We start from the raw sequence: 14681 nt of genomic DNA, 5'->3' as shown, positions 1-14681 counted from the left end.
TAAGGCAGCAGGCTTGTGTTGGACAGTGTGGAGAACCCCACGAGGATGGGCCTTGGCTCCTCGACCTCCACATCTTAGCACAAGCTGCCTTGCTGCCCTGCACCTCTGAGGAACAACAGCAGTGTGCGGTTGGTAGTACTAGCACCACCAGCACCACCACTCCCCTCCAGGCTTGCGGCTGCAGGCATCCTTCCTTCCTTCCTACCTTCCTTCTTTCCTTCCTTCTTGCATCTGCCCCAACAGGTGTCCTCTTCACCCGGCAGGTCCAGGCAGGCACCCTGTCCGCAACTCAACACTGATTGCACAACCCTGCCCACCCCACCCCACCCTCCCTTGACAAAGTCAGCTCATCTGCACCATCTACTGGTGAGCCAGAGCACAGAATTCTATCCCTCTACTCCAGCTCTCCTGTTGTTTCCTGGCCTGGAACCCTTAGATTTCAATGAATCTTTAACCTAGAAAATACACAGATCCTCTGTTTCAACCCCATTCTTTTACAGAAGACGTCATTATTGAGCTATCATTATAGTATAGTGTGCCAGACATCATCCAGGGGCCAGGAATACACTGAGAAGATTCCTAACTTCGTAATACAGTCTAATACGGACGACAGCTATGAAGCAATAACTACAGGATGAAAGGGCAATGTTGGAATGCCTCTGAATGAGGATACGGCTGGCAGAAGAGGGCCTCTTCTGAAGACATGTGTTGGAACAGGAACCTGAGGATGAATATAAATATACCACAAAGAGGTGGGAGATGGTGAGAACATTTCACCTGAAGGAAACAGCATATGAAGAGGTCTTGAGGCCCAAGGCCTGTGACCAGCTCAACCAAGAAATGGACTTTATGGTGGGAAAAAGCCTTGAAGTACACACCAGTTCCATGGTGGGTCCCCTCTATCCATCAACCCTGTCACCACCAGCAGCAGCACCTCCAGATGGACACGTGCCTGAGAGATGGCCATGCTGCTGGCCCTTAGTTTAACCAGTCCATGTTCGCATAGACTCTGACTTATTTGTAACATTGTAAGTTGTTTCCTTCCTTCAAACAGGAGGTCAGAGAGTTTTATTATCGCCTAGATTTGACATCATAACAAAGTAGGAGGGCCTATCTAGTGTCCTTGACCTTGTTGGAACTACAATCTAAACCTAGGTCTGTTGTGATTATGAGAAACAACACACCTTGAACTCCCTGAAACACACGACCTCCAGGACCAGCAAGCTCTGTCCACTCTCCACAACCATGAGGCCAACTAAATGAATACCAGAGTCTGCCCGATGTGCCAGGCTCAGTAATGGGGTGATGTGTCCCAGGATAACTGGAAGGGCTGAGGAGCTATCTTAGGCGTCATCTGGCTACGTACTAGAACAGGCACACTTGAAATGAGAACCTCCTCACATGCGTGTGAAAAGGCTGAAAGACCAAGCAAGGAAGGATAGGTTAAGATAGAAAAACAAGAATCACAGAGGCAAGATTCATAAGAATATGGATGTTAAGTGAAATGATGGCTGTGGGTGCTCAGCAATGACAACTGAGAGTAGCAGTGATGTTAGCAGCACACACACACACACACACACACACACACAGAGTTCCTCTCCCACAAGCCCACACAGAATTCATTAGACTGTCAGCGCCCTTGTGGCAGGTGCAATGAATAGAAGCAGAGACACATGACTGGCGGGTTACCATCAGCCCGGAGGCTGCTCTTAGCAAAACCGCACGAGACTAAGGTAGCACAGGCAAGAAGAGCACTCAACCTCAGTTCTGTCATCTGCAAAGTGGGGACATCAGTGCCTTCCTCACAGGTCCTTGTGAGGGTGAACTGGGTTGGTCAACGTCAAAATGGCTGGTCCCCATTGCCCAACACGTGTGCTTGTTTGGTGATGGGTGATAAGGAAGCATTTGAATTAAAATGCTGACACTAAGGGAGACATGACTCATAGAGAATGACACAATCAAGACTGAAAGAGATTTCCACAGATTTGAACAGTAGGGAAACATTGCTAACCTGACACCAAATCAAGACAAACCAGAGTCCTTTAGCTGGGCTGAAAAACAAGCCCAGTGAGGCCATGGCGTGGCGAAAATGGGTTAATTACCTTACGAGCTGTCATGATGTAGCAGAGGCTGATGGAGTGGTGTGGTGGCTAGACGGGTAAAGCAAACTTGGACTGCATTGCAGTGACAGTTACTACTTAATACCATTGTTATTAAATGAACTCAAAGCCATGCCATTTATGTAAGGTTTTCACATGCATCACCACATTAACTGAAGAATGTTGTGAGGTCACCGAGAAGCAGCTACTCCCATGAACTCTGAGTCAGAGAACATCTGAAATTTCACTCTGGGTCATCCAATGTAGAAGGTACACAAGTACCGTGCTGGTCGTGGTGTGGCCAAAGCCACAGAAACGAGCTCAGCAATGACGCACAGCAGCTGTGTGACCATAACCAAGTGAATTTACCTTCCCCAATGCAGCCGCAGCTTCCTCAGCTGTCAAAGTGGGAATGGGAATTCCTGCCCACGTTGTCCATCTTGGAGGTTCAGTGTGATCATGGAGGCCATGTGCCAAGCACAGAGCCTGCACACACAGAGGACAATCCAGTGTTCTTTGGCACACATCCCTCTCAACTACCCATGTCTAGGAATTTCCTCTGTGAGTCAGCCATAATCTACCTGAGCCCAGAGCAGTTGCCTTCTTATCTCTTCATCAGCACACGCCAGACCCATCCCACAACCCCATCCTCAACAGAAGCTGAGTGGCAGAAGATCCAGCCACATCAGCTACCGTTGCCACCCCTCCAGAATAGCCCAATAGGCAATTACTTATAGCCTCTTCCCCAAACCTTGAACTCCTCCATACCTAAAATGTGAACTGGACACCTACTGTGCAGCAGGACCAGGCTCAGAGCCTGAGCAGTAAGCAAGGTCCCCTCCCTCAGGGAGTTTATCATCTGGTGTGAAAGTCAGATGACAAAACAAATACAGGAGGGACAGCATGAGTCCCTGCCCCTAGAACCACCTGCTGCCCCTGTCCTTCTTCCCTCTCTCCCACTCACTGACACCCTCCACAGCCCAGGCACAGAATGGGCAATGATGTGTGTGCAGCCCCAGGGCTAAGGCTCAGACCTCCTTTTCCCACTATTGTTTCCACATGATCATATTCAAAAAGGGCAAAGACAGACTGGTGGAGACATGGGGTAGTAGAGAGGAGGCAGTGTGAAGGAAAGAAAGAGGGACAGAGACAGGCAAGATGGTGGGAAGGAAGGAAGGAAGAGCCGTAAACAAAGAGCACATCAATGTGGAAAGGAAGCCCAAAGACGAGAGAAGCCAGGGATCCTGGGGACAAAGCAGATAGTGGGATGCCGTGAGCCATGGGCTCCCCAGGCTGTGTCCCACAGAGTGAGAAGGTCCCCTAAAGCCTGAGAATGGGGGCATAAATCTCTTTACTGATAATGACAGAGAAGGGGAGGGGAAACTTGCTGGCTGGAATTGAGAGGGAATGAACATGTGTGACATTTGTAGTGCGCCAGCAGTGGGCTGGGCGCCAAAGACGCCGGAGTTTTCCACTCTGTGGCATAGTTCAGCTGAGGAAAAACCTTCCACTCCCTCAGCTGACCCCACCCACCTTTCAACCCACAGTCTCAGAGGTATCCCCAGCTAGCTAGAGCACCAGGGAGGAGGAGGAGCAGCCCTCAGGGAGACCAAAGACAAAGCCAGGAAGACCGCAATCAGTCACCAAAAGCACTGGGCACGTGGGAGATAGACATGTCACACCTGACTTGGAGAAGCATTCTAGAAATCTAGACTCTGAAAGCAATTTAGAAAGCAAGTGCAGTGGGAAAGATCAAGATGGGACTGAGTTCACGTGGGCAAAAGCTTCAGGATGGGAACTCCAGGAGAGAGACTGTGAGTTGTTCACATGAGCCCATGCTATGGAAGAGTAGAAGTTCTACACAGCCTGCTAAGACTATGGTCTAAAAATTATGGAGAAAAGCGCCAGCCAATCCAGGGAGTTTGCAAAAGGCTGCTTCAGCAATCCCAGGCAGGAATGACAGAAATTCCAGAACTGTCAGAATTTATGCTCATTGGGAGGGTGAAGGTAGTTGCAGAGCCCACCAGTCTGTGGGAAGGCTGATGAGAGGGGTTCACCAGCCTGGAAGGAGGCCAGACAGAACCTGCCAAGCCTCAGTGAGGTGGGCGGACGAAATACCGAGCAGAGCAGAGTTAGCCACGTTCTTCAAAGAAATGTATTTAAAGACATCATCTATTCCACTCAGGGGTTGTGGGGAGGTGCGAAAATTGCCTCTTTATCTGAAGTATTATCTTAAAGAAATGTAACATGTCCTTCTGAGTGTGGACTAATGAGAGTTCCATAACTTTATCATCAACAGAAAATCCCGATAGTTGGAGTGCGTGTGATGGTAGGTAACTCCACTCCATTCATAGGCTGGCTGACTGTGGAGCTGCACCTGTTCCACAAGGGGCCCCTTAACCCCTGGCTGCTGCATCTTGGGGCCACAGTGAGTGGACTCAGCAGTCAGTGCCTGTGTTTTGGTGAGGCAATTCTCTCTAAACCGGAAGGACAGTGATTCCAAGTCATCCAGAGACTCTGGTTGGTGAGCGCTCCTTTGAAGATGAACTTGTGTACACTCTTTGTGTTACCTTATCCTCAATCCCTTTACACAACATGGGGGGGATGTTTCCTGAACCCTCAAAGTTCACATAACTAAAATGTTAAAGGGTTTGGTAGAAGCAATATTTTGTTTTCTTTCAAAGGTTAAGACAATTTCTAGAGATCTTGAGCCTGAGCCTTAGAGGGACAACATAAACTCGCTTTTTGAAGTTGGATTTACACAGCTGTTGTTTCGTGGAAAGTTGGTGTCAAGGCCCTTGTGCGAAATCTTGCTGCCAATTTGGCTTTTAACTCCTCACGTGGAGAAGAGAGAGTGACCACAGTGTTCACTCTCTTAAGAGTGATATAAAGAACCTGCTATAGCATCTTTGGGCAATTAGAGGGAGTGCTTAGGGAAAAATTATTTGTTACATATTGGAGACTTCCTAACAACATGGACAATTCTATAACTGGGATAAAGGGGTAACCATGCTCCATGAGGAATTTGGGATTGGGATTCTTGGAAAATTGGAATTTTGAATATTGCATGTACCTGAAGTAAATTATGAGTTGGGTTTGCTTTACCTGGGCTGCAAATCCTGGGCTCAGGACACTTTGGTCCGAGGTTGACTTTTGGTATCTGCGATGCTTTGTTTCCAATGTGAAAACAAAAGAGTCTGTCAGGGAGAGTGGACATTCCTGGTGGAAAAAAAGCACAAGGAAGAGAACTCAGGTCCTAAGAGCTGCAGGTGAGTCTGAAGGTTCTGGCAGACAACCTAACAGAGCAGTGGTGTGATTTGGACGAAGTTTCTGAATGTTGTGACTCCATTTTTCATGAAACAACAAGCCATATGCGAGTGCTGCCTGGGTGGCTTTTCCCAAATTTCAGTAAATCAGATGTGAAAGGGTTACCAAAGAGGGTCTTACAAGTATAGAGAATTAGCAAATGCCTTACATCTGTAGACCTAGGAAACTGAAGAATCAGCTGTAACCAATGAACTAACAATCAATGTGAGTCAGACTACTTATGATCTACAGCAAAGAACTGTAAAACCTAATATACTTTTAATACCCTATGTTATTGGGCCCGGCGGCGTGGCCTAGCGGCTAAAGTCCTCGCCTTGAAAGCCCCGGGATCCCATGTGGGCGCCGGTTCTAATCCCGGCAGCTCCACTTCCCATCCAGCTCCCTGCTTGTGGCCTGGGAAAGCAGTCGAGGATGGCCCAAGGATTTGGGACCCTGCACCCGCGTGGGAGACCTGGAAGAGGTTCCTGGTTCCTGGCATCAGATTGGCACGTATCGGCCCGTTGCGGCTCACTTGGGGAGTGAAACATCGGATGGAAGATCTTCCTCTCTGTATATCCGGCTTTCCAATAACAATAAAATCTTTAAAAAAAATACCCTATGTTATTCCATAATGGGGCAGGAGAGCAGAGAAATCTTCCATCTCCCTAGAATGCGTAAGGAAGACGTGAAATATAACCTACCAGGATCATAACTGGTAACTCATAGACAACAGATTTGAATCAACATTAGACAATAGTTAAACTACAAAGACATATAGGGGGAATCAAAAGCGATCCTTACAACCTCTTAACAGGAGGTCATATGCACAGAGCAGGGGGGAACCCCAGAGTGGAGCAGGGGGAGAGGAGGAGGCTTGTATCCCAACCCTGAGGACTCCAGGATCCTCACCAAGGACTATCAGTACAAGCACCAACGACTACATTCCAACTGCCAATGAGACCACGGGGAATTAGAGTGCCTTCAGAGGCAAAGAACTCTGAGGTCATCCACTCCCGCTTGGATCTACCACATGGGATGGAAGAAGTCCAAATCCTTCATCGCAGAATCCAAGGGCATCAGAACAACAGCCAAGAGCCGAGCAGTCCGCAGAAACAGAAGAACAGTAAACTTCCTTTGGGACTAGGGAGGGGAGCTCTCTCTGGTCCTTGCCTGGTTCCAACTTTGGGTCCCCACCTTCTCTGGCAATGACCATCACGGTCACTCCGGAAACCCCCCAAAACAAACAAAAAATCTAGAATCGATAGAGAACAAGGAAAGCTCAGAATCAGACAGGAATCGGTCAGCGTGGATTCACTTACACCTTACTATGTGGGACACAAAGATTAGTTACTCCTCACTAGGGTATTGAAGATTTCTCTGCACACTCCTCCTAAAACTGTTATGCACCTAAACTGTTGAAATATATCTTGTTAGAGTTATAAGCCAGTCTAGACTACCCGAAAAAAAGCCAGCAAAATTATGCTTCAACAAAATTATGCTTCAACACTATAAAATGCTAAATACTATAATGAAAATAGACACGAGACAGCTGAATAGTAATCTATAGCCATTTTAAGGTGTATAGAACCCGGTTATATATAACCTAAAATTGAAATGTCAATGAAGAAGTCACAGGATGTGGCTAAGAACTTGCATTTTTTTTAACATATTGGTGACTCAATACTATGTCAATTAATTCCATAACGTTATAAATTGTTGCTGATGTTATGTTGTGGCTTTTAATTGATCGGGATGATACTCTGCCGGCTCTACCTTCAGGCTAGAGATGGTCTCCCCACAAGCCATTGAACTTATCTGGACAATAAGATGCTGGTCTCTATGCTTGGTATATGCTTGCAATGAAAGAATCTCAACTGAACTTGAACTGTGGTTATGCAACAAGGTGGAAGAATCCACCATGGGGGGGGAGGGTTTGGGGAGGGGTGAGGGGGAATCCCAGTACCAATAAAACTGTGTCACATAATGCAATATAATTAATAATAATAATAATAATAATGCAAAAAAAGAATCAGCTGGAAGCAGACTAGTAGGGTGTCTTATCCCTATATCCCATATCAGAGTTCTGCAGTTCAAGTCCCAGATCCACTTCTGATTCTGGTTTCCTGTTAATGCAGATCCTGGGAGTCAGCAAGTGATGGCTCAAGTGCCTGGTTTCCTGACACTGGCACAGGTGATTCAGCTTGACTTCCGGACTCCTGCATTTGATCTGGCCCTGCCCTGCTTATTGCAATCATTTGGGAAGTGAATACATAGATTCTCTCTCTCTCTTCCCTCCTTCCTCTCTCTCCCTCCCCCACCACCCAGTGTCCGCTTCTCTCCTGTTCAAACGAATGAGAATAAACAATCAACATTTAAGGGAACAACTGACTTGTTCCTAAATTTCTTTTTCTTTTAAGATTTTTTTTTTATTTTATTACAAAGTCAGATATACAGAGAGGAGGAGAGACAGAGAGGAAGATCTTCCGTCTGATAATTCACTCCCCAAGTGAGCCGCAACGGGTCAATGCGCACTGATCTGAAGCCGGGAACCTGGAACCTCTTCCAAGTCTCCCATGCGGGTGCAGGATCCCAAAGCTTTGGACCGTCCTAGACTGCTTTCCCAGGCCACAAGCAGGGAGCTGGATGGGAAGTGGAGCTGCCAGGATTAGAGCCGGTGCCTATATGGGATCCCGGCTCATTCAAAGTGAGGACTTTAGCCGCTAGGCCACGCCGCCGGGCCCTTGTTCCTAAATTTCAATGGCAATATTGACATAGAATAATGATGATGGAGGTTTTGATTCTAGAGGGAGGGAAAAATAAGGTATAGGGAAGTTACTGACCCAAAACAGTTTTGAAATCAAGCTGAGTCAGTCCAGCAGGAGTTCCCTGGTGAATGGATGGGGCAATGCTCTTCTGTATCGATCAACTTCACCTTTGGGCTTGCCTGCCCATTGTTTTCTTGTATTGCAATTTTCCTTTCTTCTCATACTCCCTGGTGTCGTTCTCTTCCTCATAGGAGTTTCTCCGGGTGGTGGGTCACTGTGTGCTCCCTTTCCTTACTCAGAGTGATCCAGATCATGTCTTTCAACCTTTCTCTGATGCAGAGCTGTCCCTGATCTCAGGCTCCACTGGGATCTCTTCATTAACCCGACTTTTATATGTCAGAAATTTTTTGGTTTTCCTTGGTGGCTTAAAAAAAAAGGATACAAAATTCTAAAGACCTGGATGTAATCTCTGCCATCTCTGTTTCTTAGAGAATAAAATATCAAAGGTTTTCATGTAGAAATGATCCAGAAAATAGTTGAGATCTGCTCACAAGTAGAGGAGAAAACCTGAAATCAAGTTGGTGTGACCTGGAGGGGAGAACAGAGGGCAAGGGAGGGAACTTAAGGGAAAAAGAAGGGAGAGCCTAGTGCCAAATAAACTGTATCAAAAAACAATTAATATAAAATAGATAAATAAATCTTTTTAAAAAATCAAGTTGGTATGGGGGGTAAAGACCAGACCAGGGAAGCAGTTCACTAGGGTTTTGTTTTTGTTTTGTTTTGTTTTCCAATTTAAAAAAAAAAAATATTTAAAAGAGAAACACAGGCACAGAGAGACAGAGAGAAAGAGAGAGAGAGAGAGAGAGAGAGAGAGAGAGACATACAGACAGACACAGAAACAAATAGGGATCTTCTACTCATTGATTCATTGCCACAAGCCTGCAAGAGTTGGCCTTGGGCCAGGCCAAAGCCAGAGGCCTAAAATACAACCTGGGTTTTCCACATGGGCAAGGGGGTCAGAGCGCCTGAGCTAATACCTCACAGGGCACATATTAGCATAAAAAGTCGAGGCAGAACTCAAACCCCATCACTCTGTTACGCAATGTGGACGTCTCAAGCAGCACTGTAGCGACTGCACTAAGCACCAATCCCCGAGCCTTTGCCTCTTGTGTCCTATATTAAGTGGAACACTGTGACATGAAAAAATAATAGGTCCCCTAAAAGACACTATGGACAAAGGGCTTACTCTGTCCCCATTGTCACTCCTATTGCCCAACAGGACTTTGGAAGTGTCAATCTCAAGCTGTTGGTCGAATGGTGAGTCTTTCCTTGAACGAAGCTGTATTACACCATTCATTACCTAAAATGCAATTTCTTGGGCCTTATGCCGAGAGAATTCTTTAAAGTGCCAGTATCTATGATCTATGTGTTCTCTCATTCCTTCTCTGTTGCATGTTATTTTGTTTAATCACCCAACACTCTAGTGGCCAATGCTGCCTTGTCCATCTAATACACTAGGATAAGTTTAAGAAGGAGATATTTTTTTTCACCTGCAACCTTGCCACATGCGTGCCTTGTACTCAAACCTTAGATTGCCTTTACTCAAGATGACCTTTCATTGCTTCAACACTGACCCAGCAGAGGATTTGGTAGAAAGCTGGTAGAGTCTAAAGGGCACAGGTAAAGCAAAGTTACAGCTGGCGACCAACATCACTTCTTGAGGATAAACACCTGCTCCTTTAGCTGTGAGGGTCTTGTGGATGTTCTAGGGATGAGGGGTGATCAGGGCACGCAGCATCCTTACCCTCCTATCCCTGCGCAGGAGCCTGTCACTTTACAGATATTCACAAAAGATACTTTACTGGTGTTGAATTTCACACCTTTATGGGGTTTGGTCTCATTACACCCAACAGGGAGTGAAAAACTGACCATAAGTACAGAACTGTATGCGATAACAAGATTTGCATCAGGAAGACATTTTTGATGTTTTCATCTTGACTCTGCAAACAGATATGTTTGACCCTAAACCCCAACAATGGGAATACGGGATGCTGGAGGATGAGCTGGGTGTGTGGGACAGGAAAGCTGGAAGCAACATTCCCTGTGGTAGCTCTGCTGCCACCGAGGGCTGTGCGAGCTTCATCCATTCCTTAGTCTTTGGCCTCCTCCATCTCACTGCACTCGGTGAAGGTTCTTACTCTTCCTCTCTGAGGTTTCTCCTGCTTGGATTTCTCCGACTCCCTCGGGCACAGATGTGTGCCAGGTCTTCACATGGGCTGTGTGCGGAACACAATCATAGATTGCAGGTGCTGGTTAACTCATGCCTTTTATTGAGTGATACATTGAGAGTAAACCCTGGTCTGATGGATTAAAAAGAAGCAGACGGGGGAGTGCAGGAGGCACGGATCTTAGAGCCGACTTAGGTGTAATGAAAAGGCAAGTTTGTGTATTCGTCTTATATTACACATTCCAATGAAGAATCAGTGAAATAAAAGAACAAAACAAAAAAATCAGTGAAAAACACTGTGACCATCCGGGTGTCCTGCTGGGCCAGCTGCCTCTGCTTTCCCAGGAACTGCTGAGAAGGTGCCTGAATGGGAAGTTTCCCCAGCTGGGTACTGTGTATGCTACAAGGCTGACACCTCCCAGCTGGTTTTCTGCAGCTCTGTCCCGCTCTCCAAACTTCATCTCCATTCTACCTCCTCTTCCTCTTATCTCCTTGGATGCAGCTCCTCTTCTCTCTCCTCACTCCCATCTTGCCTCGTGCACACACGCATGCGTGCGCACACACACCAGATGACACAGGGATGGACTACCACACTCTGACAGGAAGACGGGGAATGTGATTCCCACAGATCAGAATCCCGTAGGATGTTTGCTGCCAAGGCTGAGTGAGATAACAAAACCCGCTAGTGGTGGAAATCCTGGCTGAGGGGCCCCAGAAAGTCCTCAGGGCTGGGCTGGAATGGATCATCCAAGACAGTTTCATACCTAGGCTGACCCACATAATCAAGTCCCAGTTCCAAACTGCTAAAATGCCCGGCAGCCCAGTGCCCTATGGAAGGATCATGGCGCCCCCTTGTGGTGACTTCAGAGATAACACAGAGGGCTACTCTAGCATGCTGCAGGAAGGCAACACCTGACCTGGACAAGACCAAAGGACACCGTGTGAGGAGTCAGACAGGATAGCAAGCAGTTAGGGTTTCTGGTCCCTTATGAAGGTTTTTTTTTCCCAAATATAAAATTGTGGACCCAGAGCAGTGGCCTACCAGCTAAAGTCCTCTCCTTGAACGCACGAGAATCCCATATGGGTGCTGATTCTAATCCTGGTAGCACCACTTCCCATCCAGCCCCCTATTTGTGATCTGGAAAGGCAGTCGAGGACGGCCCAAAGCATTGAGACCCTGTACTCACGTGGGAGACCTGGAAGAGGCTCCTGGCTCCTGGCTTCGGATTGGTGCAGCTCCGGCTTTTGCAGCCACTTGGGGAGTGAATCATCAGACAGAAGACATTGCTCTCTGTCTCTCCTCCTCTCTCTCTCTATCTAGAGAGAGAGAGAGAGAGATTATACAATTACATATTATACAATTGTATAGATTATACAAATATATATATATATAATCGTATTTCTCCCCCAAGTCTTAACTTTCCAAGAGCACATTTCTTCCATGGACACCCTCTTTCCTAGAAGGCTTGAGGGGCAGAATCAACATATCAAATCACCATTTCAAAGTCGTAACAAAAGCAAGAAGTGACCCATCTCTGGGTCACTGTCAAGGAGATGACGCCTGAGTGGTCAGCTTATCATTAGAAGGGAAGGAGGGGAATCAAGATGGCAGAATAGGGTAGGGCCATGTTTAAACAGGCAGAGAAACATTAGCCAGTGTGAAGCAGAAATGGCATATTCCAGGAAATAGGAGAGGACAGAACAACAGCAGAGGGGCACCTGGAGACTAACAGACACAGGAAAGCAGCAGAAACAATGGTGTGGTGTTACAGTGACTGATAACCCAACAGCATTCAGCAAGCCATGATCTGAACTCCACCAGCAGCCTGAACTCCACCAACAAGGTGGGAAGGGGCATTCACCAGAAGCTTAAGAGGTGAAGCCAGACAAAGAACTGCCTGTCCTGCTGATCTATTTGATTTGACTAAGAGCAGAGACAGAGCAGCAGGTCCCAGATGGGTAGTAAGGGAACAGGATAGATTTCACAGCCAAGTCTGCCCTGTAGAGCTGAATCAGTCGCCATTTTGTATAGAGAGACAAAGGCTATGGATAGTACTGCATATGCACTGAGCTGGGAGGGAACTCATTTCTGGCTCAGAAACTGCAACAACGTGGCATCCTACATGTTCCACTCAAGATAGATCCAAGTAGCCTTCAGGCCTGATAGCCAGCAGATCAAGAACTCTAGTAGTGGCACATTAGACACCATTTTGCACACTGTGACAGAGGTTTTAAGACTACAGGGACAACAGTGAGCTGCGCATGTGCTGAGCCAGGAGTGAACTCACTGAGCTCAGTGCATTGCATTGGTCCCACAGGAAAATAATACTGACTATGGCATCGTATGGATCAAAGTAGGTCTGTGTGGCCCTCAGACCTAACAGCCAACAGGTTCCGGCAAGATCAGCACCACCAACAACCTAGCTATATAAGACATCTGATATCTCCCTAATCCTGGGACCTGCTCCAACCAGAAGTAGGAGAAAAGTTGTAAAGACGATGGTGCAGCCTCAGCACAGTATCAGTATCACAGCAGGTGGAGAGTGGTGAGCCAGGAGCTTGGACTATGGAGACCATGGTGGAAATCTAACACAAGAATGCAGAACTGGAACTTGCTGGAGAGAGTGACATAAGTGACTGCAACCAAAGAGCCATGTGCCAACTGCAATAAATAAAATCAAGGGCCTGGCAGCGTGGCCTAGCAGATAAGTCCTCGCCTTGAAAGCCCTGGGATCCCATATGGGCACCGGTTCTAATCCCAGCAACTCCACTTCCCATCCAGCTCCCTGCTTGTGGCCTGGGAAAGCAGTCAAGGACTGCCCAAGGATTTGGGACCCTGTACCCGCATGGGAGACCCTGAATAGGTTCCTGGTTCCCGGCTTCAGATCGGCACGCACCAGCCGTTGTGGCTCACTTGGGGAGTGAGTCATAGGACGGAAGATCTTCCTCTCTGTGTCTCCTCCTCTCTGTATATCTGACTGTGTAATAAAATAAATAAATCTTTAAAAAATAATAATAAAATAAAATCGAACTGTAGATCTGTGGGTGACAGAGCTTAGAAACCTGCCCCAAGGAGAAGAATCTAATAACCAGAAGTATAATAACCAAGAGCAAAAGAGGAGACAAAGGCACAATGAATATTACTGAAGACTCCCCTGCAAAGGAGTAAAAGCCTTTGCCAACCTCAGAGTTAACTGAGGAATATCGAGAAAATGGAGGATAGAGGGGAACTCAGTGGGTGGGGGAGGGAGCTTGGAGCGGGAGTAAATGAAATTCCAGGGCCTATGGAATAAAATGATAATAGTAATTTTTTTAAAGCAAAAAAATAAATAAATAAAGAAGGAGGACATTAATCAGTCACACCTTTCTGAGTTTCTTTAGTTTCGCAGCCTGGTGCTATTGAGGACACATTCTTTCCTTTGTTCTTTGAGCAACTCTTAGATTGGGTTTAAAAGACACTAACTCCCCTCTTGCAAGAGTGTTTCCTCCCTTGAAACCCCTTCGTGCCACTAGCGCAAGAGCCACTTTCCCTCTTCTCTCCAAATAAATCTTGCTTTAAAACTAGAGTAGAATTTGTCCGCAGGAAAATTCTTCTTTCATGTGAGGCAAGACACAAGGTTGCTGCCGTGATTTGCGTCGATTATCCTACAAAAACATCAGCCAACACCCCTTTACGCAGAGGTTGACCAGAATCTAAGCAGTCAAAAAGAAATGATCCTTTCCTGTCTTCTTAGGAGCTCGGACAACCTCAACATTTCAGGCTCTTGTTCTCCATCCTAGGGATGCTGCTGACCCCTGGGTTCCAGGGCTTCTGTTGGATTCTCTGGGCTTCTCAGTGCTGAATTGTCCTCATGCAATGTAGCAAGAACACCTTGCCTGCATGGGCAGGATGTGGAGAGTGTCCAGGTTCAAAGCGGGGAAATACCACGATATTCTCCGCTTCAGTCACGGCCTGGGTTCTCTTCTATGCTTCAGATTCTGACTGGTGCTGCCGTGACTCTGTCATCATAGTGTGACCATGTCACACCACTTAGGACTATGGTCAGGAGCAGTTTGTTTGCCTGACGCCAACCACAGTTCTATTCTGGATTTTTCCTCGGTAACCAGGCCAGCAGGTGTCTCATGCAGGGCGACTAGAGCCACTGCTTCAAAACAGGGATGTGTAACTACTGGAGGATGGTTTTCCACAATACCCACTTTCACAGCCTCCAAAAGGGCCGAATCACAATGTGCCCCAGGGCCAGGGCACAGAGTTCCTCTGGCTGAGAACTTACAAAGCTTGTT

The sequence above is a fragment of the Ochotona princeps genome, chromosome 2 (assembly GCF_030435755.1).
Source record: "Ochotona princeps isolate mOchPri1 chromosome 2, mOchPri1.hap1, whole genome shotgun sequence".
Lineage (NCBI taxonomy): Eukaryota > Metazoa > Chordata > Mammalia > Lagomorpha > Ochotonidae > Ochotona > Ochotona princeps.
This window is presented reverse-complemented; position numbering follows the sequence as displayed.